The sequence below is a fragment of the Papaver somniferum genome, chromosome 5 (genome assembly GCF_003573695.1).
Source record: "Papaver somniferum cultivar HN1 chromosome 5, ASM357369v1, whole genome shotgun sequence".
Taxonomy (NCBI): Eukaryota; Viridiplantae; Streptophyta; class Magnoliopsida; order Ranunculales; family Papaveraceae; genus Papaver; species Papaver somniferum.
The window spans coordinates 40,316,699-40,325,816 of NC_039362.1; positions in this window are offsets into that span (position 1 = coordinate 40,316,699).

Consider the following 9,118-nt stretch of genomic DNA (forward strand, 5'->3'; position numbering starts at 1 on the left):
ATGAATGAAAACTTTTAGCAAAATACATCATCAGAAAATTCAGAATTCAGCGTTTTAGCAAAAACACCATAAAATCTTCATCCGATGTCAGATTCTCGCGATCTACCCATGTATCCTTATGCCCAGGAAATTTACAAGCTTTCGAAGAGAAGGTTTTTAAGTTTTGAGCACGTTTAGGGGTCGAAACCAGTGAAACAGTAAACTTCCAGGAGACCTTCAGAATATTTTCAGCTGGCATGTAGTCCAATGTTTTGGACACAACTCTTTACTCGTTTATCCAATTGCTGTGAAATTTTGATATGTATTAGAAAACATCCATACGAAGAGAATGGTATATGATTCAACTTTAGATTCCTTACCAATTGCTCCCATTTCGTCGTCTTATACATAGAAGTATAAAATCTCTTCAGACGAGCTTGTTGAAAAACGTGGTCTATGACTTCGACACTATTTGCTCATGTATTGGACGTATAATAAAGAACTTAGATAGTGTTAGTTCACTTAAACGCTGGATTTTTTGATTGCCTTTGTTTTCCATGCTTGAATTTCTCTAATCTCATGTAATCTCACATTAGGTGTTGAATGTCTAAGTTGAGAATAATGGAACCAATGATGCTGATTTGAACAATACGACGGATCAAATTGGTGGAGTCACCATCTCTGCACCTCAGGGTCATTAGAACATTGCTACTGAAGTTATTGAGGAGACCGAGACTTCAGTCGTTGTTACTTCAATGATGGAAGAAACTGAGCCGAGAGTGGAGGAGACTATTCCAGAGGAAGCTGTTTCCATGACCGTGGAAGTTGCTTCAATGATTGACAACCGTATAATAGTGCACGAATACCCTAATGCAGGGATTGTTTGTGATCCTCCATTCGGTGAGTCACTCATATACCACACATCAGTTGGTGTATTTAGCGTTCCCATAGGGTATGCTGCCATGTATTAGAAGTTGTGGGAGATGTATGGTCACATTGTCGTCGAAAGAGATACCAAGCTCAGTTACTTCTTGATGATGCAAGTAGGAACTATCTTGCGTGTTATTGATGATATACGGACCAGGGCTAGAAGCACTGTTACTCAAGATGTACTCTTTCATTGGGAGTACAACTTGAAGAAATCTGAAGAACTCGGCTTTAACTTGAAGTGGCTTCGTCAGAAAATCAACACCATCAATGATGCAGTAGAGAACAATATACCTTTTACCAGTGATGTTGTGGTGGAGAAAATGGCTAAGATTGCTGAATTGACTGAAAAGCTGGAGTTGGAGAAAGCGGCTTTGCAAGTCTTGGAGAATGCTGAGAAGCAGAAATCTTACTTTGACAACTTCATTTAGTTTTCCTTTCCATAAATTATTGAACCTTGAACTTCCGAGAGATGTGAGGTTTTACTTTGGTTTTGATATTTTGATTGGTTTTAGATAAGTGAACGATTGAGGATTTTCTTTTGGATTTTGGGTTTGATAGAGATTTTTCTTTAAATAAAATAAATTTGATAAATTGCTGAATTTAAATACTGGATGCAAGTATTACAAACGTTTTGGAGGAATTGAGAGTACAGGTAAAAGAAAATCCTAAGATACAAACGTCATAAGCCTTGAGCGTTTGTCTTGGACATAAAACACCCAATGTTGAATGCTTCAGGCATCAAAAGTTTTCAGCCAATTTTCATAAATCACTGGTACACTCGTCTTGCCCTTTATGTCAGTCAATTTGTAGTATCCTCCAACTGTTGACTTAGCAATCATAAAAGGCCCTTTCCAGTTAGAGATCTTTGTGGAATGAAGATTATGTTTAGTTGCCTTAAGAACTAGATACCCTTCATGAAACATGTTTGGCTTGGTTGCTCGTGCCCTGAATATCTTCTGCTGGTTCGGAATTCTTCGTATAGTGGGATTCCATGTCGGTGGAGCTTTCCAATACTGCGGCACATGTGAACACTCATGTAAGGGAGAGTACCTAGGATATAGATTATCTTGCACGGTCATTATTCTAGCAATGACCATGTTAGTAAGACGTTGAATTCGGAGAGGCTCTGCGTCCAGACACTTGGTGAAATATTGCTGAGTCGAGACTAACCACTGATAACGTTTGGTGATAGCTTGGTTATGAGTAAAATTGAGTCCCCGGACAAAGGTAGCATATTTGAAAGTTGATAATATGGACGCATGAGGGGGAATAAGACTTGCCTGAGTGCAGAATCTTCTGACGAATTCATGTGCGCTCTCTTCAGGTTTTTGTGTAAGTACCATCAAGGCTTGGACTTTTTCTAGATGCTCGAATGGTGGAGTGTCCTCTATTTCTTCTGAGTCGGAGCTTTCCTATGAGTCAGAGCTTTCTTCAACAGAGAAATGTACAATTGAAGATGTTGGAGTTACCTTTTCAGCATGAATCCATGTTCGTCCAAGGATCATATCCTGGGTCCTCCCTAATTATGTGAAATTTGGTTTCTGCCCAAGTCGAACCAGTTTTCATCTTGAGAATGATGTAACTATAAGCATCTCTGGAGACTCCTTCACGGTCTCCGATTGTAACGGGAGCATGAGTGGCTTCTTGTCGAGTGATGCCTACAGCTCTGAGAGTTTTCAAAGGGATGATATTGACAACAGTACTAACATCGACCAGTACTCGCTTCAATTCATTTCCTTTCAGGTACACTGTGGTGAGAAGTCCCCAGTCATACATCTCTTTGTTAGTGACTGGAGGCTCAGGGTGTGTTTCTGGGATTGACAGTTGTTTCCCGGACACTATATGATTCAGAGCCGAAAACATGTCCATCCTTTGAGCCTTTGAGAGATACAACAATTCACAGGCATGCTCGATCAATGATTGAACCGCTTCTTTGACGGTGGTTTAGAGAACGTAAAGGTTCGGATTCGGAGAGGATTCTTGTGTACTCCTTCAGTCCCCAGTTCTCCTGAATCGGCCTTTTCCTTGAATATGCGTTTCAGATTTCTGCAATCACTGGTCGGATGACTGACATACCTATGAAAGCGACAGTAACTCGGATTCTCCACTTCCTCGTCTGTCGGCTCTCTCTTGACGGGAGGTAAGTTGATTGCACAATCTTGGATCCAGACTTCCAGTAACTTGATCCCCTCTTCAATAGGAAAAGGAAAATATGGTACTTCCTGATCATTATGATGACGTTGAGCCGGCGCTTGTGCGTCTCGAGTTTGGTTGTCATTCCTTGGTGCTTACGTAGACGTTGGAGGAGCATTCTTATGTTGTTGCACATCATCTTTACTTTTGCTCCCTTCGGCAACATTCGTGGAAGGTTGAACATTGTATTGTTTGTTGATCAGGCGCCTGGTGCTGTCTTGAGTGTCTCGCGGCTCCTCGGATTTGATGATTTTTATTCTTTCCAGTAAGGCTGGAGCAGTAGTTGTCGATCGCTTGGCCGCTTCGTGAACTTCTGAAAAGTTTTGGAATCAGAGATTTTCCAACAAAGCTCTGTAAACCGGGATCATCCCGTTGATGCATAAGTCCACCGATTGTTGTTCGGTGACATTAGGATCGTGACAATCCAAAGCTTGGGTTCTGAACTTCTTCACATATTCATTCGGATGTTCAACACTCTTCTGAGCCATCCTTCCTAAGTCATAAAGAGTAACCTTCTCAGAGACGAAGAAGTATTTCCTGTAAAAGGCGTTAACCATTGCTCCCCAGTTAGCGATGCTCCAAGGTGCAATGTTGTTGTACCAGGTATATGCTCGGCCCGTCAGAGATTTTGAGAATTCTTTCGTACGGACAACATGATTGTGTTCGTGCTCTCCTGGTGCCTCCAGGAATCGAGAAACATGTTCCCGAGCGTTCCCAGTTCCGTTGTACAGTGCGAACGTTGGAGAAGTATAGCCTTTTGGGAGAGGGATTCTTTGTGTAGAAGCAAGATATGGCGGTTGATGACGATGGATAGATGGTGCCTTGTCTTTTCCTCGAGCTTCCATGAAGCGCTCCAGATCTTCATGAGTGATAAAACCTGCAGACTTATTCTCTGGTGGATTCTCTGCAGCTTTGCAGGCTTCATCATCATCCACCACATGGATTGGTGAAATTTCAGGATATGTTTCTTTGGATTTTCCTTTCTCCGACGGCCATTCCTTAGTTTTCTCTGAGATTTTGTCGGTGAGAGTTTTAATATAATTGCATAGTTCTTTCTGAGTATTGGCCATATTAGTTTTATTTTTGGCGAGAACTTCTTGAACCTGCATGAGATCAGCTATGGTGGGCGGATTTTCTCTGAGTTCTTCGGGATGCCGTCCAAACAGAGGATTGTCTCCAATGTTGGTTTGAGGAGGAGGAGTGGTATTACCAGTGCCGTTGTTGGGAGCAGGAGCAGTTTCTGGGGTACCACCAGTGTTGCTAGTGCTAGCATCATTTGTGTTTGTAACTAACCCAGACCTAAGACCAGCCATTTTGTGAAAGTTGAGATTGCAACCGGGAGATTAACCTCCCACTGTCGTCGCCAATCTGTAGATGGGGAAAAACGATTTGCTGGTTTTTAGGGAATTGAATAGACGGACGTGTTGCCGAGACTCCTCAACCGAGCTAACTGTTCAACCTCACACAGATACACTGCAAAGGGAGTGCTTAGATTCGAGAGATCAATCTGTATGTCTCCAACCTAAACCAAGTCAATGGTCGTTCCAGAGTCAATTCAGTCACAAAGAGGGAGATGGGTTGATCTGTAGGAGGGCAGCTGAGAATTGTGTGGGATCAATGATGATCAAGGATTGTGGATGTGTTGAAGGTTTCTGCAAGTTTTCTGTGGACTGTTGAGTTCAAAGTAAGTTCTGGTCGATTGATGGAATTTCTGAGATTGATGACTCGAAAAATTGTCATGTTTCAATCATGGATCCAGAGACTTATTTATATTGTCAGAATAAACACATTGATCCCTGCAAGTGTGACGGTTTCCTGAATGAAAGAGTGGGAAAGTGGGAAATCGTGGTGAAACCAGTTTCAGGTCATGCAAAGACTTGGTTAACCGTCCACCCACTACTTTGCTAAATCCTTCAACCGTTTGCACGACTTACTCACATTTCTCATCGTGGATGAATCCACGTGCCGTAGGCCACCAGACCAAAACCCTAATTGATATCCCCACGTATGACGTGATTGATATCTCACGAACGTGGAGTCTGCGAAGCAGACGTGTAGTTGATTAGTCAGTCGTTGACTTATTAGACAGTGAGTCTAAGTTTTGTTGAATCGAGCATGAGTGGTTGAATGCTCAATGATTCATGGATTGAACATGTTAGACGTTCTTAGATATTGCTCGTCTGAGCAAATATTGTAAATTCGAGCAACTGAGCATCGATAAATTACTGAATATTGATAGTTGGATCAATATTCGAGCAACTGAGCAAGTATTGCTCGATTCGACGAATTATTTATTGGTGACGTGAACAAATAAAATATTTATTAAAATATTGGTAGACTACCGAATATTATATAATTAATCCAGATGTTGATTGCTGAATCAACATAAATTTATTAGTGTTTGAATCTTGCTCAGAATGATGATTTGTGGTGCGTTTATTCGAAACCCTAATTTTTGATCAATTGTTCGTCAATTGATGAATTGCTGAAAATAGGTCATGAGTGATTGAGGGACCGACCACATGGGGTAATGAACGTCCATGTGGCGCCCAAGTGCTCGAGTGAGCGTGCACCAGGGTCCTTAGTTGTCCAGTTGGTGAAAGAATGATGATTAAATGTTGGTTTCGTCATTTATTGAAATAGTGATCGATTGAGCATTAAGTGATAAAACCTAATTATGGAAAAGTGACGGACCGACCAAGAGGGCATGAGACCGGCCCTTGGTGGTCGTGGGAACAGCTGATGGCCGTTTGAGAAAACTCCGTTGGTTGGAAAGAGTTTGGATCCAATATGAGCAATTGCGCAAATTAGGTCAAAATCGTGAAAATGTGTGGGACCGGCTCCTTGCAAGCCTTAGGGACGCCCTTGGTCGGTCAAGGGAGCATGCCCGTGTCACCATAATGTCCATGTCTCAGTCCTGAGAGTTTCAGTATTTTCTGGTGTGCGTTTGAGCGATATGTTGGATTTTCATAAGAGTTTGATCTTTGACTGAAATTCTTGATTTTGCTCGAATGAGCAAAGTAGAACTTTGCTTGTTTCATCAATTTTTGAGAATATTAAAATAAAGATATTTTAATATTTTTCGTGAATAGCCTAGTCGGTCATGTGACCATTTGAATTTTTGGATGTTTCATGGTTTGAGCAATATTTGAGAAAATATGAAGTAACCATGATTTTTGCTCAAACTGAGGAGTTTCATGAGATGGGAGAAATAATAATTATGAAAGATTAGGGATTGTAAGGTATGGGCACGGCCAGGTAGCCCGGTTCCACAACACCTTTCCGTATTTTTTATTATTTTTCATGAAACCGTGTAAATATGGAGAAACCATGAGTTTTGCTCGAACAAGGAAAATTGTTAGAATGAAGGAGTTTTCATGAGTTCATGAAAATAATAAAATAATTTAAAATAAAGGAAAAAGGCGTGGGGACCGGCCACGGCGGCATGACCGGCCAGCCAGTGGGCCCGGTCCCCTAGGTGCCACTTTTATTATTTTAATATTATTTTCTCTCTCCTATTTGGTGTAGGATTCCTCGTTTGTCCATATTTTCGAATGCTCGTTCGTGCATTCGGGTGCTCGGTCGTGCATCATTGTCGAGTACACTTGCACCATTTTCTTGGGGCTTACTCAGTGATGGTGCAGATGTCCGGTTGTTGAGTATTTATTACTAATTTATGAAATTCAGTGGAGAATGATTCATGAAACTGAGTAATTAAGGTGAGTAGTTATTTATTATCAATCCATAGGATCAACCGTGAATTCGACCATGAATTCAGATTAATAAAACGAGTATTAACATTCCATGGGATCGTGGATTCGACCATAGAATCATAGTAATAAAATGAGTGGTTATATTACCATCCCATGAGATCGTGCATTGGACCATTGAATCGGAGTAATAAAATTATCTATTACCATTCCATGAGATCAGCCGTGGATTCGATCATATGAAATCGGAGTAATGAGATAAAATAGATTATCTTCTAGGAATTCAGTGGTGAATGTCGCGGTAGAATTAATCTATTGCAGAAGGGGATATTAGCCAGTAAAGCGTCATACCCGTCCTGAAAGGTGCATAGTCAGGGAACAGCGAGTGTTGCCGACGTCCTGAAGGCGTTTTGCCCTCTCAACAATTCTGTATGGAGAACCGCCTGAATCTATACACGGTCTCTCTACATAGTCAGGGAACAGTAAGTGTCACCGACGTCCTGAAGGCGTTTTTCCCTCTCAACAAACAATTATGTAGGAGGACCGCCCTCTCTCTGTGTATTCAGGTAACAACGAGTGTCACCGACGTCCTGAAGGCGTTAAGTTCTCAATCATACGGAGAACCGTCCAATTATGTTATTCTACATAGAGGTCATGACGAAATGAGCAGCATCGAACGCTCCGGGGAGGCCTTTCGAGTGACATATGCATCATGGCTCGTAAAATATGAATCGTCACATGCGTTCCTGAAGCCGTGTCAGAAACATGCAGTATCATGATTTTACGATTTTGACCTTTGTTGAAAATCCACCATCAACAACAGTTTCCTCGTTAACAAAATTTCTGGTGTCTGTGTTATTTCTTTTCCACATTATATTTGTTTATATAATTGAAATATCACAGGTTGCGCATAGTTCAATCAATTAGATAATCCAAACTTTTGTTGTTGATATAAATTTATTGACACTTGAACATTGGTCTTTGGTACCATTCAAGTTGTTTCACATAATAATCAGGCTCGCGGATTTCTATATATATGATTTGCTGAATACATTGTGAAACATAGACACCACTCTTGCCATTGATTGAGTCTGACTGTCTAGTTGATTCTCTTGGAATTATATTGGAGTTCGTCCATACAGATTGCCTAAACGAAGTATTGGGTGAGGTTGTTAGACCCCCGCTTTTTCACAAAGCATCATATTATGCATGAGAAAGACTATCCAAATAAAGTAACCATGCAGTGTGAGCACAACCCTCTTTAATATGATCAATCACAACACACTTAGGGCAAAAAAATTTGGCTGTAATTCCTAGTGGTAGCGGATCCAGACATCATCACCGGTTATAGTTTTCCACCAACCACCTCTATGAAGAGATGTTTGAAGATCAATCTCAATAGTTTCTTTCACCGTGTTTTCCACTCGAGGTCTACAGTTCTTAGGGAAAGTTTCAATCTTTCTTCCCATAAAATTAATGGCTTCATCTATAACAACCGAGTTCATACGTTCCAGCTTGAGATATTTGAAGTAAAATTTGAATATTTGATTCTTGAAGACATAATCTTTGGGAGGGATATGAGAATAATATTTATGGATATGGAAAAGGACTGCATCGATTAGCCGCAGACCATCAGTTATAACCTCCTTCCGTTCTTGCTCGTTATTTAATCTTACTAAGATAAGGTTATGGCCCATGATCCTAATCTCTTTGTTGCAATATCTTCCCCAAAAGTATTGATTTGAGCTCGTATAACTCTCATCTTCATCTTATTCTTCTCCATGAGCTTGTCTAAGATTCCAAAAAACCACTCCTCAGCTGCATCATTTGTGGTATGAGATGATCCCATTGTTCTTCTGTGATTAGCAGAAATGTCAATGTTGACATGTCTCAATTGACGAGAAGGTTGGTTAATACAATCATTTTGGGAAGAATACATGACTGAATAAGGAAAGCTTAGATCTCACAATGATTTGATTTTGGAAGAAATCTTCACAGTGACTCGCAGTATATATATTTTCTTCTATTTCCTTGATTTCTAATATAGATAGAAAAATCGTGCACGGTAATAGAAAAACTTCTTTGTTGAGTAACCCTATATTTGTTTGGATATGGTGATGTGGTTGTCAACCTATCAATAATAATTCTCTTATGCTACACAATTCTATAAAGAAGTAGTGAGGCAAGTCGAGTTCGTATCCACAGAGAGGTGTGAGTTTTAAGTTATTATGTAAGACAAATTGATGTTGTTGAAAGACACAAATTCTGAAAATTGCAAAGATTGTAATTCAAATTATGAGATGAGA